This window comes from Hyperolius riggenbachi, chromosome 3 (assembly GCF_040937935.1).
Source record: "Hyperolius riggenbachi isolate aHypRig1 chromosome 3, aHypRig1.pri, whole genome shotgun sequence".
In the NCBI taxonomy this organism is placed as follows: domain Eukaryota; kingdom Metazoa; phylum Chordata; class Amphibia; order Anura; family Hyperoliidae; genus Hyperolius; species Hyperolius riggenbachi.
In genome coordinates this window covers 83,493,028-83,514,721 of record NC_090648.1, presented here as the reverse complement: position 1 = coordinate 83,514,721, position 21,694 = coordinate 83,493,028, and the positions used below count along the sequence as shown (strand labels likewise).

Genomic DNA, 21,694 nt, shown 5'->3' with positions numbered 1-21,694 from the left:
TGCTTAAAGGACAACTCTGCTTTGACATTGTTCTGCACAGACAACTTTAACAGCAGACCCTGATCAATCATGCAGAGATAATGCTTTCAGGATTTTGTTCCTAGAAGGAGATAGAAGAACTTAGCCCGCCGTGCCCCACTCACAACAGACAGCTGCCCAGACAGAGGACCCTTTCCATACTGCTTGGCTTCACTCCTTGTCTTCACACCCAGCAACTTTCCCATTGGCACTAACTACACTCGGTGCAGCTGCAACAACATCACCTTAAGAAATGTGTGAATAACGCTAGGACTAGCATACAAAATGTGCCCTGATCCTATAGTGGCTAGTACTCTTTGTTGTGGCTGCAAGCAACCTGGTGTGAATACGGCTTACGGCGGGCTGCTTTCTGCACTCCTCTTGCAACCTTCTTCAAGCTTTTAGAACAGCATTGTGAATATCTGGACTCAGAGACAGCAAATTCATGACATTTTAATAGAGATTATCTCTCAAAGAAGTTCTCGCTACAGAAGATGTTCAGTGGAATAGGGCACTTCAACGAGGCCCACTTTCCTTGTGGCCGCAAGGAAAACGTGCTATGCATATGTCAGCAGCAGTGCCAGTGGCGCAATGGATAACGCGTCTGACTACGGATCAGAAGACTGTAGGTTCGACTCCTACCTGGCTCAGGAAACATGCCGTGATCGTATAGTGGTTAGTACTCTGCGTTGTGGCCGCAGCAAACCCGGTTCGAATCCAGGTCACGGCAGGCTCTTTACTTCCTCTGTGACTTTTTCTTCCGCTTGCAACCAATCTACTGACTTTCTAAAGCATTCAGGAAACCTTAGGCTCTGCTTGCTTCACTTCTTCACTACAACATTTTGCCTTTCGCCGAGAGAAAACTTTCTCTGCTATGGACCTTTGTAGCATCTTCAAACATCTTCACAAACACCATCCTCACATGACATCTTGGCCTCACCAGTTGCCAGTCCCTTGCTAAGCCTAGGTCAACTTTCACCACTTGCCTTTCCCAAGAAACCCGCGCAAGAAAAAGACCTATTACACAGAGCACTTGAGCATCAATTCACCTTGGCGCCCATACTTCTGATGGCTGCTAGCAATGCTTAAAGGACAACTCTGCTTTGACATTGTTCTGCACAGACAACTTTAACAGCAGACCCTGATCAATCATGCAGAGATAATGCTTTCAGGATTTTGTTCCTAGAAGGAGATAGAAGAACTTAGCCCGCCGTGCCCCACTCACAACAGACAGCTGCCCAGACAGAGGACCCTTTCCATACTGCTTGGCTTCACTCCTTGTCTTCACACCCAGCAACTTTCCCATTGGCACTAACTACACTCGGTGCAGCTGCAACAACATCACCTTAAGAAATGTGTGAATAACGCTAGGACTAGCATACAAAATGTGCCCTGCTCCTATAGTGGCTAGTACTCTTTGTTGTGGCTGCAAGCAACCTGGTGTGAATACGGTTTACGGCGGGCTGCTTTCTGCACTCCTCTTGCAACCTTCTTCAAGCTTTTAGAACAGCATTGTGAATATCTGGACTCAGAGACAGCAAATTCATGACATTTTAATAGAGATTATCTCTCAAAGAAGTTCTCGCTACAGAAGATGTTCAGTGGAATAGGGCACTTCAACGAGGCCCACTTTCCTTGTGGCCGCAAGGAAAACGTGCTATGCATATGTCAGCAGCAGGGCCAGTGGCGCAATGGATAACGCGTCTGACTACAGATCAGAAGATTGTAGGTTCGACTCCTACCTGGCTCAGGAAACATACCGTGATCGTATAGTGGTTAGTACTCTGCGTTATGGCCGCAGCAAACCCGGTTCGAATCCGGGTCACGGCAGGCTCTTTACTTCCTCTGTGACTTTTTCTTCCGCTTGCAACCAATCTACTGACTTTCTAAAGCATTCAGGAACCTTAGGCTCTGCTTGCTTCACTTCTTCACTACAACATTTTGCCTTTCGCCGAGAGAAAACTTTCTCTGCTATGGACCTTTGTAGCATCTTCAAACATCTTCACAAACACCATCCTCACATGACATCTTGGCCTCACCAGTTGCCAGTCCCTTGCTAAGCCTAGGTCAACTTTCACCACTTGCCTTTCCCAAGAAACCCGCGCAAGAAAAAGACCTATTACACAGAGCACTTGAGCATCAATTCACCTTGGCGCCCATACTTCTGATGGCTGCTAGCAATGCTTAAAGGACAACTCTGCTTTGACATTGTTCTGCACAGACAACTTTAACAGCAGACCCTGATCAATCATGCAGAGATAATGCTTTCAGGATTTTGTTCCTAGAAGGAGATAGAAGAACTTAGCCCGCCGTGCCCCACTCACAACAGACAGCTGCCCAGACAGAGGACCCTTTCCATACTGCTTGGCTTCACTCCTTGTCTTCACACCCAGCAACTTTCCCATTGGCACTAACTACACTCGGTGCAGCTGCAACAACATCACCTTAAGAAATGTGTGAATAACGCTAGGACTAGCATACAAAATGTGCCCTGATCCTATAGTGGCTAGTACTCTTTGTTGTGGCTGCAAGCAACCTGGTGTGAATACGGCTTACGGCGGGCTGCTTTCTGCACTCCTCTTGCAACCTTCTTCAAGCTTTTAGAACAGCATTGTGAATATCTGGACTCAGAGACAGCAAATTCATGACATTTTAATAGAGATTATCTCTCAAAGAAGTTCTCGCTACAGAAGATGTTCAGTGGAATAGGGCACTTCAACGAGGCCCACTTTCCTTGTGGCCGCAAGGAAAACGTGCTATGCATATGTCAGCAGCAGTGCCAGTGGCGCAATGGATAACGCGTCTGACTACGGATCAGAAGACTGTAGGTTCGACTCCTACCTGGCTCAGGAAACATGCCGTGATCGTATAGTGGTTAGTACTCTGCGTTGTGGCCGCAGCAAACCCGGTTCGAATCCGGGTCACGGCAGACTCTTTACTTCCTCTGTGACTTTTTCTTCCGCTTGCAACCAATCTACTGACTTTCTAAAGCATTCAGGAACCTTAGGCTCTGCTTGCTTCACTTCTTCACTACAACATTTTGCCTTTCGCCGAGAGAAAACTTTCTCTGCTATGGACCTTTGTAGCATCTTCAAACATCTTCACAAACACCATCCTCACATGACATCTTGGCCTCACCAGTTGCCAGTCCCTTGCTAAGCCTAGGTCAACTTTCACCACTTGCCTTTCCCAAGAAACCCGCGCAAGAAAAAGACCTATTACACAGAGCACTTGAGCATCAATTCACCTTGGCGCCCATACTTCTGATGGCTGCTAGCAATGCTTAAAGGACAACTCTGCTTTGACATTGTTCTGCACAGACAACTTTAACAGCAGACCCTGATCAATCATGCAGAGATAATGCTTTCAGGATTTTGTTCCTAGAAGGAGATAGAAGAACTTAGCCCGCCGTGCCCCACTCACAACAGACAGCTGCCCAGACAGAGGACCCTTTCCATACTGCTTGGCTTCACTCCTTGTCTTCACACCCAGCAACTTTCCCATTGGCACTAACTACACTCGGTGCAGCTGCAACAACATCACCTTAAGAAATGTGTGAATAACGCTAGGACTAGCATACAAAATGTGCCCTGCTCCTATAGTGGCTAGTACTCTTTGTTGTGGCTGCAAGCAACCTGGTGTGAATACGGTTTACGGCGGGCTGCTTTCTGCACTCCTCTTGCAACCTTCTTCAAGCTTTTAGAACAGCATTGTGAATATCTGGACTCAGAGACAGCAAATTCATGACATTTTAATAGAGATTATCTCTCAAAGAAGTTCTCGCTACAGAAGATGTTCAGTGGAATAGGGCACTTCAACGAGGCCCACTTTCCTTGTGGCCGCAAGGAAAACGTGCTATGCATATGTCAGCAGCAGGGCCAGTGGCGCAATGGATAACGCGTCTGACTACAGATCAGAAGATTGTAGGTTCGACTCCTACCAGGCTCAGGAAACATGCCGTGATCGTATAGTGGTTAGTACTCTGCGTTGTGGCCACAGCAACCCTGGTTTGAATCCGGGTCATGGCAGGCTCTTTACTTTCTTCCTCTGCGACTTTTTCTTCAGCTTGCAACCAATCTACTGACTTTCTAAAGCATTCAGGAACCTTAGGCTCTGCTTGCTTCACTTCTTCACTACAACATTTTGCCTTTCGCCGAGAGAAAACTTTCTCTGCTATGGACCTTTGTAGCATCTTCAAACATCTTCACAAACACCATCCTCACATGACATCTTGGCCTCACCAGTTGCCAGTCCCTTGCTAAGCCTAGGTCAACTTTCACCACTTGCCTTTCCCAAGAAACCCGCGCAAGAAAAAGACCTATTACACAGAGCACTTGAGCATCAATTCACCTTGGCGCCCATACTTCTGATGGCTGCTAGCAATGCTTAAAGGACAACTCTGCTTTGACATTGTTCTGCACAGACAACTTTAACAGCAGACCCTGATCAATCATGCAGAGATAATGCTTTCAGGATTTTGTTCCTAGAAGGAGATAGAAGAACTTAGCCCGCCGTGCCCCACTCACAACAGACAGCTGCCCAGACAGAGGACCCTTTCCATACTGCTTGGCTTCACTCCTTGTCTTCACACCCAGCAACTTTCCCATTGGCACTAACTACACTCGGTGCAGCTGCAACAACATCACCTTAAGAAATGTGTCAATAACGCTAGGACTAGCATACAAAATGTGCCCTGATCCTATAGTGGCTAGTACTCTTTGTTGTGGCTGCAAGCAACCTGGTGTGAATACGGTTTACGGCGGGCTGCTTTCTGCACTCCTCTTGCAACCTTCTTCAAGCTTTTAGAACAGCATTGTGAATATCTGGACTCAGAGACAGCAAATTCATGACATTTTAATAGAGATTATCTCTCAAAGAAGTTCTCGCTACAGAAGATGTTCAGTGGAATAGGGCACTTCAACGAGGCCCACTTTCCTTGTGGCCGCAAGGAAAACGTGCTATGCATATGTCAGCAGCAGGGCCAGTGGCGCAATGGATAACGCGTCTGACTACGGATCAGAAGATTGTAGGTTCAACTCCTACCTGGCTCAGGAAACATGCCGTGATTGTATAGTGGTTAGTACTCTGTGTTGTGGCTGCAGCAACCCCGGTTCGAATTCGGGTCACAGCAGGCTCTTTAATTTCTTCCTCTGCGACTTTTTCTTCAGCTTGCAACCAATCTACTGACTTTCTAAAGCATTCAGGAACCTTAGGCTCTGCTTGCTTCACTTCTTTACTACAACATTTTGCCTTTCACCGAGAGAAAACTTTCTCTGCTATGGACCTTTGTAGCATCTTCAAACATCTTCACAAACACCATCCTCACATGACATCTTGGCCTCACCAGTTGCCAGTCCCTTGCTAAGCCTAGGTCAACTTTCACCACCTTCCTTTCCCAAGAAACCCGCGCAAGAAAAAGACCTATTACACAGAGCACTTGAGCATCAATTCACCTTGGCGCCCATACTTCTGATGGCTGCTAGCAATGCTTAAAGGACAACTCTGCTTTGACATTGTTCTGCACAGACAACTTTAACAGCAGACCCTGATCAATCATGCAGAGATAATGCTTTCAGGATTTTGTTCCTAGAAGGAGATAGAAGAACTTAGCCCGCCGTGCCCCACTCACAACAGACAGCTGCCCAGACAGAGGACCCTTTCCATACTGCTTGGCTTCACTCCTTGTCTTCACACCCAGCAACTTTCCCATTGGCACTAACTACACTCGGTGCAGCTGCAACAACATCACCTTAAGAAATGTGTGAATAACGCTAGGACTAGCATACAAAATGTCGTGACAATTAAAAATGACGCACAGCGCCAGGGGAATGAGAAGGGCGCCTCATACACTTACATTATATAACGCTATTTAGCGTTATAAGTGTTAAAAAATGGCGCAGGCAGTGGACCTTACACTTATAACGCTAAATAGCGTTATAAATGTTCACAAATGCAGAGGGAGGAGAGAGGCAGCGGGGGTCGGCTTAGGTCGGGGCTGAGAGAGGCAGCGGGGGTCTGGGCAGAGAGAGGCAGCGGGGGTCTGGGCAGAGAGAGGCAGCGGGGGTCTGGGCAGAGAGAGGCAGCGGGGGTCTGGGCAGAGAGAGGCAGCGAGGGTCGGCTTAGGTCGGGGCAGAGAGAGGCAGCGGGGGTCGGCTTAGGTCGGGGCTGAGAGAGGCAGCGGGGGTCTGGGCAGAGAGAGGCAGCGGGGGTCGGCTTAGGTCGGGGCTGAGAGAGGCAGCGGGGGTCTGGGCTGAGAGAGGCAGCGGGGGTCGGCTTAGGTCGGTGCAGAGAGAGGCAGCGGGACACTGGAGGGCAAAGGCATCAGGGGAGGATGTGTGCAGAGACATACATTACCTTGTCCTGGGCAGCCGATCGCTCCTTCCCTCCGCTCCTGCACAGCTTCCATGTGTTTGCTGTAGTCCTGCAGCCGGCCAATCACCATGCGGAGACTGAAGCTATATGGTGATTGGCCGGCTGCAGGACTACAGCAAACACATGGAAGCAATGCAGGAGCGGAAGGGAAGGAGCGATCGGCTGCCCAGGACAAGGTAATGTATGTCCCTGCACACATCCTCCCCTGATGCCTTTGCCCTCCAGTGTCCCGCTGCCTCTCTCTGCCCCGACCTAAGCCGACCCCCGCTGCCTCTCTCAGCCCAAACCCCCGCTGCCTCTCTCTGCCCAGACCCCCGCTGCCTCTCTCTGCCCAGACCCCCGCTGCCTCTCTCTGCCCAGACCCCCGCTGCCTCTCTCTGCCCAGACCCCGCTGCCTCTCTCTGCCCAGACCCCGCTGCCTCTCTCTGCCCCGACCTAAGCCGACCCCCGCTGCCTCTCTCTGCCCAGACCCCGCTGCCTCTCTCTGCCCAGACCCCCGCTGCCTCTCTCTGCCCCGACCTAAGCCGACCCCCGCTGCCTCTCTCTGCCCAGACCCCGCTGCCTCTCTCTGCCCAGACCCCCGCTGCCTCTCTCTGCCCAGACCCCGCTGCCTCTCTCTCTCTCTCTGCCCTGACCCCCGTTGCCTCTCTCTGCCCCGACCCCCGCTGCCTATACTAGCAGCCCCTGTGTGTTTTTTCATGGCGCACCGCTCTGCAATAAATGTATCATAAAACGCTATTTACCGTTTTAATGTATTTACATTAAAAAGGTAAATATCGTTTTATGATACATTTATCGGCAGAACGGTGCGTCATTTTTCTCCCTGCGCCATTTTCAGATGGACCCACAAAATGTGCCCTGATCCTATAGTGGCTAGTACTCTTTGTTGTGGCTGCAAGCAACCTGGTGTGAATACGGTTTACGGCGGGCTGCTTTCTGCACTCCTCTTGCAACCTTCTTCAAGCTTTTAGAACAGCATTGTGAATATCTGGACTCAGAGACAGCAAATTCATGACATTTTAATAGAGATTATCTCTCAAAGAAGTTCTCGCTACAGAAGATGTTCAGTGGAATAGGGCACTTCAACGAGGCCCACTTTCCTTGTGGCCGCAAGGAAAACGTGCTATGCATATGTCAGCAGCAGGGCCAGTGGCGCAATGGATAACGTGTCTGACTACGGATCAGAAGATTGTAGGTTCGACTCCTACCTGGCTCAGGAAACGTGATCGTATAGTGGTTAGTACTCTGCGTTGTGGCCGCAGCAACCCCGGTTCGAATCTGGGTCACGGCAGGCTCTTTACTTTCTTCCTCTGCGACTTTTTCTTCAGCTTGCAACCAATCTACTGACTTTCTAAAGCATTCAGGAACCTTAGGCTTCACTTCTTCACTACAACATTTTGCCTTTCGCCGAGAGAAAACTTTCTCTGCTATGGACCTTTGTAGCATCTTCAAACATCTTCACAAATACCATCCTCACATGACATCTTGGCCTCACCAGTTGCCAGTCTCTTGCTAAGCCTAGGTCAACTTTCACCACTTGCCTTTCCCAAGAAACCCGCGCAAGAAAAAGACCTATTACACAGAGCACTTGAGCATCAATTCACCTTGGCGCCCATACTTCTGATGGCTGCTAGCAATGCTTAAAGGACAACTCTGCTTTGACATTGTTCTGCACAGACAACTTTAACAGCAGACCCTGATCAATCATGCAGAGATAATGCTTTCAGGATTTTGTTCCTAGAAGGAGATAGAAGAACTTAGCCCGCCGTGCCCCACTCACAACAGACAGCTGCCCAGACAGAGGACCCTTTCCATACTGCTTGGCTTCACTCCTTGTCTTCACACCCAGCAACTTTCCCATTGGCACTAACTACACTCGGTGCAGCTGCAACAACATCACCTTAAGAAATGTGTGAATAACACTAGGACTAGCATACAAAATGTGCCCTGATCCTATAGTGGCTAGTACTCTTTGTTGTGGCTGCAAGCAACCTGGTGTGAATACGGTTTACGGCGGGCTGCTTTCTGCACTCCTCTTGCAACCTTCTTCAAGCTTTTAGAACAGCATTGTGAATATCTGGACTCAGAGACAGCAAATTCATGACATTTTAATAGAGATTATCTCTCAAAGAAGTTCTCGCTACAGAAGATGTTTAGTGGAATAGGGCACTTCAACGAGGCCCGCTTTCCTTGTGGCCGCAAGGAAAACGTGCTATGCATATGTCAGCAGCAGGGCCAGTGGCGCAATGGATAATGCGTCTGACTACGGATCAGAAGATTATAGGTTCGACTCCTACCTGGCTCAGGAAACATGCCGTGATCGTATAGTGGTTAGTACTCTGCGTTGTGGCCGCAGCAACCCCGGTTCGAATCCGGGTCACAGCAGGCTCTTTACTTTCTTCCTCTGCGACTTTTTCTTCAGCTTGCAACCAATCTACTGACTTTCTAAAGCATTCAGGAACCTTAGGCTCTGCTTGCTTCACTTCTTCACTACAACATTTTGCCTTTCGCCGAGAGAAAACTTTCTCTGCTATGGACCTTTGTAGCATCTTCAAACATCTTCACAAACACCATCCTCACATGACATCTTGGCCTCACCAGTTGCCAGTCCCTTGCTAAGCCTAGGTCAACTTTCACCACCTTCCTTTCCCAAGAAACCCGCGCAAGAAAAAGACCTATTACACAGAGCACTTGAGCATCAATTCACCTTGGCGCCCATACTTCTGATGGCTGCTAGCAATGCTTAAAGGACAACTCTGCTTTGACATTGTTCTGCACAGACAACTTTAACAGCAGACCCTGATCAATCATGCAGAGATAATGCTTTCAGGATTTTGTTCCTAGAAGGAGATAGAAGAACTTAGCCCGCCGTGCCCCACTCACAACAGACAGCTGCCCAGACAGAGGACCCTTTCCATACTGCTTGGCTTCACTCCTTGTCTTCACACCCAGCAACTTTCCCATTGGCACTAACTACACTCGGTGCAGCTGCAACAACATCACCTTAAGAAATGTGTGAATAACGCTAGGACTAGCATACAAAATGTCGTGACAATTAAAAATGGCGCACAGCGCCAGGGGAATGAGAAGGGCGCCTCATACACTTACATTATATAACGCTATTTAGCGTTATAAGTGTTAAAAAATGGCGCAGGCAGTGGACCTTACACTTATAACGCTAAATAGCGTTATAAGTGTTCACAAATGCAGAGGGAGGAGAGAGGCAGCGGGGGTCGGCTTAGGTCGGGGCTGAGAGAGGCAGCGGGGGTCTGGGCAGAGAGAGGCAGCGGGGGTCTGGGCAGAGAGAGGCAGCGGGGGTCTGGGCAGAGAGAGGCAGCGAGGGTCGGCTTAGGTCGGGGCAGAGAAAGGCAGCGGGGGTCGGCTTAGGTCGGGGCTGAGAGAGGCAGCGGGGGTCTGGGCAGAGAGAGGCAGCGGGGGTCGGCTTAGGTCGGGGCTGAGAGAGGCAGCGGGGGTCTGGGCTGAGAGAGGCAGCGGGGGTCGGCTTAGGTCGGGGCAGAGAGAGGCAGCGGGACACTGGAGGGCAAAGGCATCAGGGGAGGATGTGTGCAGAGACATACATTACCTTGTCCTGGGCAGCCGATCGCTCCTTCCCTCCGCTCCTGCACTGCTTCCATGTGTTTGCTGTAGTCCTGCAGCCGGCCAATCACCATGCGGAGACTGAAGCTATATGGTGATTGGCCGGCTGCAGGACTACAGCAAACACATGGAAGCAATGCAGGAGCGGAGGGAAGGAGCGATCGGCTGCCCAGGACAAGGTAATGTATGTCTCTGCACACATCCTCCCCTGATGCCTTTGCCCTCCAGTGTCCCGCTGCCTCTCTCTGCCTCGACCTAAGCCGACCCCCGCTGCCTCTCTCAGCCCAGACCCCCGCTGCCTCTCTCTGCCCAGACCCCCGCTGCCTCTCTCTGCCCAGACCCCCGCTGCCTCTCTCTGCCTAGACCCCCGCTGCCTCTCTCTGCCCAGACCCCCGCTGCCTCTCTCTGCCCAGACCCCGCTGCCTCTCTCTGCCCAGACCCCGCTGCCTCTCTCTGCCCCGACCTAAGCTGACCCCCGCTGCCTCTCTCTGCCCAGACCCCGCTGCCTCTCTCTGCCCAGACCCCCGCTGCCTCTCTCTGCCCCGACCTAAGCCGACCCCCGCTGCCTCTCTCTGCCCAGACCCCGCTGCCTCTCTCTGCCCAGACCCCCGCTGCCTCTCTCTGCCCAGACCCCGCTGCCTCTCTCTCTCTCTGCCCTGACCCCCGTTGCCTCTCTCTGCCCCGACCCCCGCTGCCTATACTAGCAGCCCCTGTGTGTTTTTTCATGGCGCACCGCTCTGCAATAAATGTATCATAAAACGCTATTTACCATTTTAATGTATTTACATTAAAACGGTAAATATCGTTTTATGATACATTTATCGGCAGAACGGTGCGTCATTTTTCTCCCTGCGCCATTTTCAGATGGACCCACAAAATGTGCCCTGATCCTATAGTGGCTAGTACTCTTTGTTGTGGCTGCAAGCAACCTGGTGTGAATACGGTTTACGGCGGGCTGCTTTCTGCACTCCTCTTGCAACCTTCTTCAAGCTTTTAGAACAGCATTGTGAATATCTGGACTCAGAGACAGCAAATTCATGACATTTTAATAGAGATTATCTCTCAAAGAAGTTCTCGCTACAGAAGATGTTTAGTGGAATAGGGCACTTCAACGAGGCCCGCTTTCCTTGTGGCCGCAAGGAAAACGTGCTATGCATATGTCAGCAGCAGGGCCAGTGGCGCAATGGATAATGCGTCTGACTACGGATCAGAAGATTATAGGTTCGACTCCTACCTGGCTCAGGAAACATGCCGTGATCGTATAGTGGTTAGTACTCTGCGTTGTGGCCGCAGCAACCCCGGTTCGAATCCGGGTCACAGCAGGCTCTTTACTTTCTTCCTCTGCGACTTTTTCTTCAGCTTGCAACCAATCTACTGACTTTCTAAAGCATTCAGGAACCTTAGGCTCTGCTTGCTTCACTTCTTCACTACAACATTTTGCCTTTCGCCGAGAGAAAACTTTCTCTGCTATGGACCTTTGTAGCATCTTCAAACATCTTCACAAACACCATCCTCACATGACATCTTGGCCTCACCAGTTGCCAGTCCCTTGCTAAGCCTAGGTCAACTTTCACCACCTTCCTTTCCCAAGAAACCCGCGCAAGAAAAAGACCTATTACACAGAGCACTTGAGCATCAATTCACCTTGGCGCCCATACTTCTGATGGCTGCTAGCAATGCTTAAAGGACAACTCTGCTTTGACATTGTTCTGCACAGACAACTTTAACAGCAGACCCTGATCAATCATGCAGAGATAATGCTTTCAGGATTTTGTTCCTAGAAGGAGATAGAAGAACTTAGCCCGCCGTGCCCCACTCACAACAGACAGCTGCCCAGACAGAGGACCCTTTCCATACTGCTTGGCTTCACTCCTTGTCTTCACACCCAGCAACTTTCCCATTGGCACTAACTACACTCGGTGCAGCTGCAACAACATCACCTTAAGAAATGTGTGAATAACGCTAGGACTAGCATACAAAATGTCGTGACAATTAAAAATGGCGCACAGCGCCAAGGGAATGAGAAGGGCGCCTCATACACTTACATTATATAACGCTATTTAGCGTTATAAGTGTTAAAAAATGGCGCAGGCAGTGGACCTTACACTTATAACGCTAAATAGCGTTATAAGTGTTCACAAATGCAGAGGGAGGAGAGAGGCAGCGGGGGTCGGCTTAGGTCGGGGCTGAGAGAGGCAGCGGGGGTCTGGGCAGAGAGAGGCAGCGGGGGTCTGGGCAGAGAGAGGCAGCGGGGGTCTGGGCAGAGAGAGGCAGCGAGGGTCGGCTTAGGTCGGGGCAGAGAAAGGCAGCGGGGGTCGGCTTAGGTCGGGGCTGAGAGAGGCAGCGGGGGTCTGGGCAGAGAGAGGCAGCGGGGGTCGGCTTAGGTCGGGGCTGAGAGAGGCAGCGGGGGTCTGGGCTGAGAGAGGCAGCGGGGGTCGGCTTAGGTCGGGGCAGAGAGAGGCAGCGGGACACTGGAGGGCAAAGGCATCAGGGGAGGATGTGTGCAGAGACATACATTACCTTGTCCTGGGCAGCCGATCGCTCCTTCCCTCCGCTCCTGCACTGCTTCCATGTGTTTGCTGTAGTCCTGCAGCCGGCCAATCACCATGCGGAGACTGAAGCTATATGGTGATTGGCCGGCTGCAGGACTACAGCAAACACATGGAAGCAATGCAGGAGCGGAGGGAAGGAGCGATCGGCTGCCCAGGACAAGGTAATGTATGTCTCTGCACACATCCTCCCCTGATGCCTTTGCCCTCCAGTGTCCCGCTGCCTCTCTCTGCCTCGACCTAAGCCGACCCCCGCTGCCTCTCTCAGCCCAGACCCCCGCTGCCTCTCTCTGCCCAGACCCCCGCTGCCTCTCTCTGCCCAGACCCCCGCTGCCTCTCTCTGCCCAGACCCCCGCTGCCTCTCTCTGCCCAGACCCCCGCTGCCTCTCTCTGCCCAGACCCCGCTGCCTCTCTCTGCCCAGACCCCGCTGCCTCTCTCTGCCCCGACCTAAGCTGACCCCCGCTGCCTCTCTCTGCCCAGACCCCGCTGCCTCTCTCTGCCCAGACCCCCGCTGCCTCTCTCTGCCCCGACCTAAGCCGACCCCCGCTGCCTCTCTCTGCCCAGACCCCGCTGCCTCTCTCTGCCCAGACCCCCGCTGCCTCTCTCTGCCCAGACCCCGCTGCCTCTCTCTCTCTCTGCCCTGACCCCCGTTGCCTCTCTCTGCCCCGACCCCCGCTGCCTATACTAGCAGCCCCTGTGTGTTTTTTCATGGCGCACCGCTCTGCAATAAATGTATCATAAAACGCTATTTACCATTTTAATGTATTTACATTAAAACGGTAAATATCGTTTTATGATACATTTATCGGCAGAACGGTGCGTCATTTTTCTCCCTGCGCCATTTTCAGATGGACCCACAAAATGTGCCCTGATCCTATAGTGGCTAGTACTCTTTGTTGTGGCTGCAAGCAACCTGGTGTGAATACGGTTTACGGCGGGCTGCTTTCTGCACTCCTCTTGCAACCTTCTTCAAGCTTTTAGAACAGCATTGTGAATATCTGGACTCAGAGACAGCAAATTCATGACATTTTAATAGAGATTATCTCTCAAAGAAGTTCTCGCTACAGAAGATGTTTAGTGGAATAGGGCACTTCAACGAGGCCCGCTTTCCTTGTGGCCGCAAGGAAAACGTGCTATGCATATGTCAGCAGCAGGGCCAGTGGCGCAATGGATAATGCGTCTGACTACGGATCAGAAGATTATAGGTTTGACTCCTACCTGGCTCAGGGAACATGCCGTGATCGTATAGTGGTTAGTACTCTGCGTTGTGGCCGCAGCAACCCCGGTTCGAATCCGGGTCACAGCAGGCTCTTTACTTTCTTCCTCTGCGACTTTTTCTTCAGCTTGCAACCAATCTACTGACTTTCTAAAGCATTCAGGAACCTTAGGCTCTGCTTGCTTCACTTCTTCACTACAACATTTTGCCTTTCGCCGAGAGAAAACTTTCTCTGCTATGGACCTTTGTAGCATCTTCAAACATCTTCACAAACACCATCCTCACATGACATCTTGGCCTCACCAGTTGCCAGTCCCTTGCTAAGCCTAGGTCAACTTTCACCACCTTCCTTTCCCAAGAAACCCGCGCAAGAAAAAGACCTATTACACAGAGCACTTGAGCATCAATTCACCTTGGCGCCCATACTTCTGATGGCTGCTAGCAATGCTTAAAGGACAACTCTGCTTTGACATTGTTCTGCACAGACAACTTTAACAGCAGACCCTGATCAATCATGCAGAGATAATGCTTTCAGGATTTTGTTCCTAGAAGGAGATAGAAGAACTTAGCCCGCCGTGCCCCACTCACAACAGACAGCTGCCCAGACAGAGGACCCTTTCCATACTGCTTGGCTTCACTCCTTGTCTTCACACCCAGCAACTTTCCCATTGGCACTAACTACACTCGGTGCAGCTGCAACAACATCACCTTAAGAAATGTGTGAATAACGCTAGGACTAGCATACAAAATGTCGTGACAATTAAAAATGGCGCACAGCGCCAGGGGAATGAGAAGGGCGCCTCATACACTTACATTATATAACGCTATTTAGCGTTATAAGTGTTAAAAAATGGCGCAGGCAGTGGACCTTACACTTATAACGCTAAATAGCGTTATAAGTGTTCACAAATGCAGAGGGAGGAGAGAGGCAGCGGGGGTCGGCTTAGGTCGGGGCTGAGAGAGGCAGCGGGGGTCTGGGCAGAGAGAGGCAGCGGGGGTCTGGGCAGAGAGAGGCAGCGGGGGTCTGGGCAGAGAGAGGCAGCGAGGGTCGGCTTAGGTCGGGGCAGAGAAAGGCAGCGGGGGTCGGCTTAGGTCGGGGCTGAGAGAGGCAGCGGGGGTCTGGGCAGAGAGAGGCAGCGGGGGTCGGCTTAGGTCGGGGCTGAGAGAGGCAGCGGGGGTCTGGGCTGAGAGAGGCAGCGGGGGTCGGCTTAGGTCGGGGCAGAGAGAGGCAGCGGGACACTGGAGGGCAAAGGCATCAGGGGAGGATGTGTGCAGAGACATACATTACCTTGTCCTGGGCAGCCGATCGCTCCTTCCCTCCGCTCCTGCACTGCTTCCATGTGTTTGCTGTAGTCCTGCAGCCGGCCAATCACCATGCGGAGACTGAAGCTATATGGTGATTGGCCGGCTGCAGGACTACAGCAAACACATGGAAGCAATGCAGGAGCGGAGGGAAGGAGCGATCGGCTGCCCAGGACAAGGTAATGTATGTCTCTGCACACATCCTCCCCTGATGCCTTTGCCCTCCAGTGTCCCGCTGCCTCTCTCTGCCTCGACCTAAGCCGACCCCCGCTGCCTCTCTCAGCCCAGACCCCCGCTGCCTCTCTCTGCCCAGACCCCCGCTGCCTCTCTCTGCCCAGACCCCCGCTGCCTCTCTCTGCCCAGACCCCCGCTGCCTCTCTCTGCCCAGACCCCCGCTGCCTCTCTCTGCCCAGAGCCCGCTGCCTCTCTCTGCCCAGACCCCGCTGCCTCTCTCTGCCCCGACCTAAGCTGACCCCCGCTGCCTCTCTCTGCCCAGACCCCGCTGCCTCTCTCTGCCCAGACCCCCGCTGCCTCTCTCTGCCTCGACCTAAGCCGACCCCCGCTGCCTCTCTCTGCCCAGACCCCGCTGCCTCTCTCTGCCCAGACCCCCGCTGCCTCTCTCTGCCCAGACCCCGCTGCCTCTCTCTCTCTCTGCCCTGACCCCCGTTGCCTCTCTCTGCCCCGACCCCCGCTGCCTATACTAGCAGCCCCTGTGTGTTTTTTCATGGCGCACCGCTCTGCAATAAATGTATCATAAAACGCTATTTACCATTTTAATGTATTTACATTAAAACGGTAAATATCGTTTTATGATACATTTATCGGCAGAACGGTGCGTCATTTTTCTCCCTGCGCCATTTTCAGATGGACCCACAAAATGTGCCCTGATCCTATAGTGGCTAGTACTCTTTGTTGTGGCTGCAAGCAACCTGGTGTGAATACGGTTTACGGCGGGCTGCTTTCTGCACTCCTCTTGCAACCTTCTTCAAGCTTTTAGAACAGCATTGTGAATATCTGGACTCAGAGACAGCAAATTCATAACATTTTAATAGAGATTATCTCTCAAAGAAGTTCTCGCTACAGAAGATGTTCAGTGGAATAGGGCACTTCAACGGGGCCCACTTTCCTTGTGGCCGCAAGGAAAACGTGCTATGCTTATGTCAGCAGCAGGGCCAGTGGCGCAATGGATAACGCGTCTGACTATGGATCAGAAGATTGTAGGTTCGACTCCTACCTGGCTCAGGAAACATGCCGTGATCGTATAGTGGTTAGTACTCTGCGTTGTGGCCACAGCAACCCCGGTTCGAATCCGGGTCACGGCAGGCTCTTTACTTTCTTCCTCTGTGACTTTTTCTTCAGCTTGCAACCAATCTACTGACTTTCTAAAGCATTCAGGAACCTTAGGCTCTGCTTGCTTCACTTCTTCACTACAACATTTTGCCTTTCGCCGAGAGAAAACTTTCTCTGCTATGGACCTTTGTAGCATCTTCAAACATCTTCACAAATACCATCCTCACATGACATCTTGGCCTCACCAGTTGCCAGTCTCTTGCTAAGCCTAGGTCAACTTTCACCACTTGCCTTTCCCAAGAAACCCGCGCAAGAAAAAGACCTATTACACAGAGCACTTGAGCATCAATTCACCTTGGCGCCCATACTTCTGATGGCTGCTAGCAATGCTTAAAGGACAACTCTGCTTTGACATTGTTCTGCACAGACAACTTTAACAGCAGACCCTGATCAATCATGCAGAGATAATGCTTTCAGGATTTTGTTCCTAGAAGGAGATAGAAGAACTTAGCCCGCCGTGCCCCACTCACAACAGACAGCTGCCCAGACAGAGGACCCTTTCCATACTGCTTGGCTTCACTCCTTGTCTTCACACCCAGCAACTTTCCCATTGGCACTAACTACACTCGGTGCAGCTGCAACAACATCACCTTAAGAAATGTGTGAATAACGCTAGGACTAGCATACAAAATGTGACCTGATCCTATAGTGGCTAGTACTCTTTGTTGTGGCTGCAAGCAACCTGGTGTGAATACGGTTTACGGCGGGCTGCTTTCTGCACTCCTCTTGCAACCTTCTTCAAGCTTTTAGAACAGCATTGTGAATATCTGGACTCAGAGACAGCAAATTCATGACATTTTAATAGAGATTATCTCTCAAAGAAGTTCTCGCTACAGAAGATGTTCAGTGGAATAGGACACTTCAACGAGGCCCACTTTCCTTGTGGCCGCAAGGAAAACGTGCTATGCATATGTCAGCAGCAGGGCCAGTGGCGCAATGGATAACGCGTCTGACTACGGATCAGAAGATTGTAGGTTTGACTCCTACCTGGCTCAGGAAACGTGCCATGATCGTATAGTGGTTAGTACTCTGCGTTGTGGCCGCAGCAACCCCGGTTCGAATCTGGGTCACGGCAGGCTCTTTACTTTCTTCCTCTGCGACTTTTTCTTCAGCTTGCAACCAATCTACTGACTTTCTAAAGCATTCAGGAACCTTAGGCTCTGCTTGCTTCACTTCTTCACTACAACATTTTGCCTTTCGCCGAGAGAAAACTTTCTCTGCTATGGACCTTTGTAGCATCTTCAAACATCTTCACAAATACCATCCTCACATGACATCTTGGCCTCACCAGTTGCCAGTCTCTTGCTAAGCCTAGGTCAACTTTCACCACTTGCCTTTCCCAAGAAACCCGCGCAAGAAAAAGACCTATTACACAGAGCACTTGAGCATCAATTCACCTTGGCGCCCATACTTCTGATGGCTGCTAGCAATGCTTAAAGGACAACTCTGCTTTGACATTGTTCTGCACAGACAACTTTAACAGCAGACCCTGATCAATCATGCAGAGATAATGCTTTCAGGATTTTGTTCCTAGAAGGAGATAGAAGAACTTAGCCCGCCGTGCCCCACTCACAACAGACAGCTGCCCAGACAGAGGACCCTTTCCATACTGCTTGGCTTCACTCCTTGTCTTCACACCCAGCAACTTTCCCATTGGCACTAACTACACTCGGTGCAGCTGCAACAACATCACCTTAAGAAATGTGTGAATAACGCTAGGACTAGCATACAAAATGTGCCCTGATCCTATAGTGGCTAGTACTCTTTGTTGTGGCTGCAAGCAACCTGGTGTGAATACGGTTTAAGGCGGGCTGCTTTCTGCACTCCTCTTGCAACCTTCTTCAAGCTTTTAGAACAGCATTGTGAATATCTGGACTCAGAGACAGCAAATTCATGACATTTTAATAGAGATTATCTCTCAAAAAAGTTCTCGCTACAGAAGATGTTCAGTGGAATAGGGCACTTCAACGAGGCCCACTTTCCTTGTGGCCGCAAGGAAAACGTGCTATGCATATGTCAGCAGCAGGGCCAGTGGCGCAATGGATAACGCGTCTGACCACGGATCAGAAGATTGTAGGTTCGACTCCTACCTGGCTCAGGAAACATGCCGTGATCGTATAGTGGTTAGTACTCTGCGTTGTGGCCGCAGCATCCCCGGTTTGAATCCGGGTCACGGCAGGCTCTTTACTTTCTTCCTCTGCGACTTTTTCTTCAGCTTGCAACCAATCTACTGACTTTCTAAAGCATTCAGGAACCTTAGGCTCTGCTTGCTTCACTTCTTCACTACAACATTTTGCCTTTCGCCGAGAGAAAACTTTCTCTGCTATGGACCTTTGTAGCATCTTCAAACATCTTCACAAACACCATCCTCACATGACATCTTGGCCTCACCAGTTGCCAGTCCCTTGCTAAGCCTAGGTCAACTTTCACCACTTGCCTTTCCCAAGAAACCCGCGCAAGAAAAAGACCTATTACACAGAGCACTTGAGCATCAATTCACCTTGGCGCCCATACTTCTGATGGCTGCTAGCAATGCTTAAAGGACAACTCTGCTTTGACATTGTTCTGCACAGACAACTTTAACAGCAGACCCTGATCAATCATGCAGAGGTAATGCTTTCAGGATTTTGTTCCTAGAAGGAGATAGAAGAACTTAGCCCGCCGTGCCCCACTCACAACAGACAGCTGCCCAGACAGAGGACCCTTTCCATACTGCTTGGCTTCACTCCTTGTCTTCACACCCAGCAACTTTCCCATTGGTACTAACTACACTCGGTGCAGCTGCAACAACATCACCTTAAGAAATGTGTGAATAACGCTAGGACTAGCATACAAAATGTGCCCTGATCCTATAGTGGCTAGTACTCTTTGTTGTGGCTGCAAGCAACCTGGTGTGAATACGGTTTACGGCGGGCTGCTTTCTGCACTCCTCTTGCAACCTTCTTCAAGCTTTTAGAACAGCATTGTGAATATCTGGACTCAGAGACAGCAAATTCATGACATTTTAATAGAGATTATCTCTCAAAGAAGTTCTCGCTACAGAAGATGTTCAGTGGAATAGGGCACTTCAACGAGGCCCACTTTCCTTGTGGCCGCAAGGAAAACGTGCTATGCATATGTCAGCAGCAGGGCAAGTGGCGCAATGGATAACGCGTCTGACGACGGATCAGAAGATTGTAGGTTCGACTCCTACCTGGCTCAGGAAACATGCCGTGATTGTATAGTGGTTAGTACTCTGCGTTGTGGCCGCAGCAACCCCGGTTTGAATCCGGGTCACGGCAGGCTCTTTACTTTCTTCCTCTGTGACTTTTTCTTCAGCTTGCAACCAATCTACTGAATTTCTAAAGCATTCAGGAACCTTAGGCTCTGCTTGCTTCACTTCTTCACTACAACATTTTGCCTTTCGCCGAGAGAAAACTTTCTCTGCTATGGACCTTTGTAGCATCTTCAAACATCTTCACAAATACCATCCTCACATGACATCTTGGCCTCACCAGTTGCCAGTCCCTTGCTAAGCCTAGGTCAACTTTCACCACCTTCCTTTCCCAAGAAACCCGCGCAAGAAAAAGACCTATTACACAGAGCACTTGAGCATCAATTCACCTTGGCGCCCATACTTCTGATGGCTGCTAGCAATGCTTAAAGGACAACTCTGCTTTGACATTGTTCTGCACAGACAACTTTAACAGCAGACCCTGATCAATCATGCAGAGATAATGCTTTCAGGATTTTGTTCCTAGAAGGAGATAGAAGAACTTAGCCCGCCGTGCCCCACTCACAACAGACAGCTGCCCAGACAGAGGACCCTTTCCATACTGCTTGGCTTCACTCCTTGTCTTCACACCCAGCAACTTTCCCATTGGCACTAACTACACTCGGTGCAGCTGCAACAACATCACCTTAAGAAATGTGTGAATAACGCTAGGACTAGCATACAAAATGTCGTGACAATTAAAAATGGCGCACAGCGCCAGGGGAATGAGAAGGGCGCCTCATACACTTACATTATATAACGCTATTTAGCGTTATAAGTGTTAAAAAATGGCGCAGGCAGTGGACCTTACACTTATAACACTAAATAGCGTTATAAGTGTTCACAAATGCAGAGGGAGGAGAGTGGCAGCGGGGGTCGGCTTAGGTCGGGGCTGAGAGAGGCAGCGGGGGTCTGGGCAGAGAGAGGCAGCGGGGGTCTGGGCAGAGAGAGGCAGCGGGGGTCTGGGCAGAGAGAGGCAGCGGGGGTCTGGGCAGAGAGAGGCAGCGAGGGTCGGCTTAGGTCGGGGCAGAGAGAGGCAGCGGGGGTCGGCTTAGGTCGGGGCTGAGAGAGGCAGCGGGGGTCTGGGCAGAGAGAGGCAGCGGGGGTCGACTTAGGTCGGGGCTGAGAGCGGCAGCGGGGGTCTGGGCTGAGAGAGGCAGCGGGGGTCGGCTTAGGTCGGGGCAGAGAGAGGCAGCGGGACACTGGAGGGCAAAGGCATCAGGGGAGGATGTGTGCAGAGACATACATTACCTTGTCCTGGGCAGCCGATCGCTCCTTCCCTCCGCTCCTGCACTGCTTCCATGTGTTTACTGTAGTCCTGCAGCCGGCCAATCACCATGCGGAGACTGAAGCTATATGGTGATTGGCCGGCTGCAGGACTACAGCAAACACATGGAAGCAATGCAGGAGCGGAGGGAAGGAGCGATCGGCTGCCCAGGACAAGGTAATGTATGTCTCTGCACACATCCTCCCCTGATGCCTTTGCCCTCCAGTGTCCCGCTGCCTCTCTCTGCCCCGACCTAAGCCGACCCCCGCTGCCTCTCTCAGCCCAGACCCCCACTGCCTCTCTCTGCCCAGACCCCCGCTGCCTCTCTCTGCCCAGACCCCCGCTGCCTCTCTCTGCCCAGACCCCCGCTGCCTCTCTCTGCCCAGACCCCGCTGCCTCTCTCTGCCCAGACCCCGCTGCCTCTCTCTGCCCCGACCTAAGCTGACCCCCGCTGCCTCTCTCTGCCCAGACCCCGCTGCCTCTCTCTGCCCAGACCCCCGCTGCCTCTCTCTGCCCCGACCTAAGCCGACCCCCGCTGCCTCTCTCTGCCCAGACCCCGCTGCCTCTCTCTGCCCAGACCCCCGCTGCCTCTCTCTGCCCAGACCCCGCTGCCTCTCTCTCTCTCTGCCCTGACCCCCGTTGCCTCTCTCTGCCCCGACCCCCGCTGCCTATACTAGCAGCCCCTGTGTGTTTTTTCATGGCGCACCGCTCTGCAATAAATGTATCATAAAACGCTATTTACCGTTTTAATGTATTTACATTAAAACGG

At 51.4% G+C, this 21,694-nt stretch overlaps 12 non-coding genes across 12 annotated transcripts; all 12 read left to right on the top strand.

The window, feature by feature from the left end:
• The first annotated feature begins 595 nt into the window (after window positions 1-595).
• TRNAR-ACG (transfer RNA arginine (anticodon ACG)) lies at window positions 596-668 on the top strand. Its single transcript has one exon. It is a non-coding gene; the product is annotated as a tRNA-Arg (tRNA).
• Window positions 669-1,695: 1,027 nt separating this feature from the next.
• Window positions 1,696-1,768, top strand: TRNAC-ACA (transfer RNA cysteine (anticodon ACA)). The gene has a single exon. It is a non-coding gene; the product is annotated as a tRNA-Cys (tRNA).
• A 1,026-nt stretch (window positions 1,769-2,794) lies between these two features.
• Window positions 2,795-2,867, top strand: TRNAR-ACG (transfer RNA arginine (anticodon ACG)). Its single transcript has one exon. It is a non-coding gene; the product is annotated as a tRNA-Arg (tRNA).
• Window positions 2,868-3,893: 1,026 nt separating this feature from the next.
• On the top strand, window positions 3,894-3,966 carry TRNAC-ACA (transfer RNA cysteine (anticodon ACA)). Its single transcript has one exon. It is a non-coding gene; the product is annotated as a tRNA-Cys (tRNA).
• Window positions 3,967-4,996: 1,030 nt separating this feature from the next.
• TRNAR-ACG (transfer RNA arginine (anticodon ACG)) lies at window positions 4,997-5,069 on the top strand. The gene has a single exon. It is a non-coding gene; the product is annotated as a tRNA-Arg (tRNA).
• A 2,464-nt stretch (window positions 5,070-7,533) lies between these two features.
• TRNAR-ACG (transfer RNA arginine (anticodon ACG)) lies at window positions 7,534-7,606 on the top strand. The gene has a single exon. It is a non-coding gene; the product is annotated as a tRNA-Arg (tRNA).
• A 1,016-nt stretch (window positions 7,607-8,622) lies between these two features.
• Window positions 8,623-8,695, top strand: TRNAR-ACG (transfer RNA arginine (anticodon ACG)). Its single transcript has one exon. It is a non-coding gene; the product is annotated as a tRNA-Arg (tRNA).
• Window positions 8,696-11,156: 2,461 nt separating this feature from the next.
• On the top strand, window positions 11,157-11,229 carry TRNAR-ACG (transfer RNA arginine (anticodon ACG)). Its single transcript has one exon. It is a non-coding gene; the product is annotated as a tRNA-Arg (tRNA).
• Window positions 11,230-16,224: 4,995 nt separating this feature from the next.
• Window positions 16,225-16,297, top strand: TRNAH-AUG (transfer RNA histidin (anticodon AUG)). The gene has a single exon. It is a non-coding gene; the product is annotated as a tRNA-His (tRNA).
• Window positions 16,298-17,327: 1,030 nt separating this feature from the next.
• Window positions 17,328-17,400, top strand: TRNAR-ACG (transfer RNA arginine (anticodon ACG)). Its single transcript has one exon. It is a non-coding gene; the product is annotated as a tRNA-Arg (tRNA).
• A 1,030-nt stretch (window positions 17,401-18,430) lies between these two features.
• Window positions 18,431-18,503, top strand: TRNAR-ACG (transfer RNA arginine (anticodon ACG)). Its single transcript has one exon. It is a non-coding gene; the product is annotated as a tRNA-Arg (tRNA).
• An 8-nt stretch (window positions 18,504-18,511) lies between these two features.
• TRNAH-GUG (transfer RNA histidin (anticodon GUG)) lies at window positions 18,512-18,583 on the top strand. The gene has a single exon. It is a non-coding gene; the product is annotated as a tRNA-His (tRNA).
• Window positions 18,584-21,694: the final 3,111 nt, after the last annotated feature.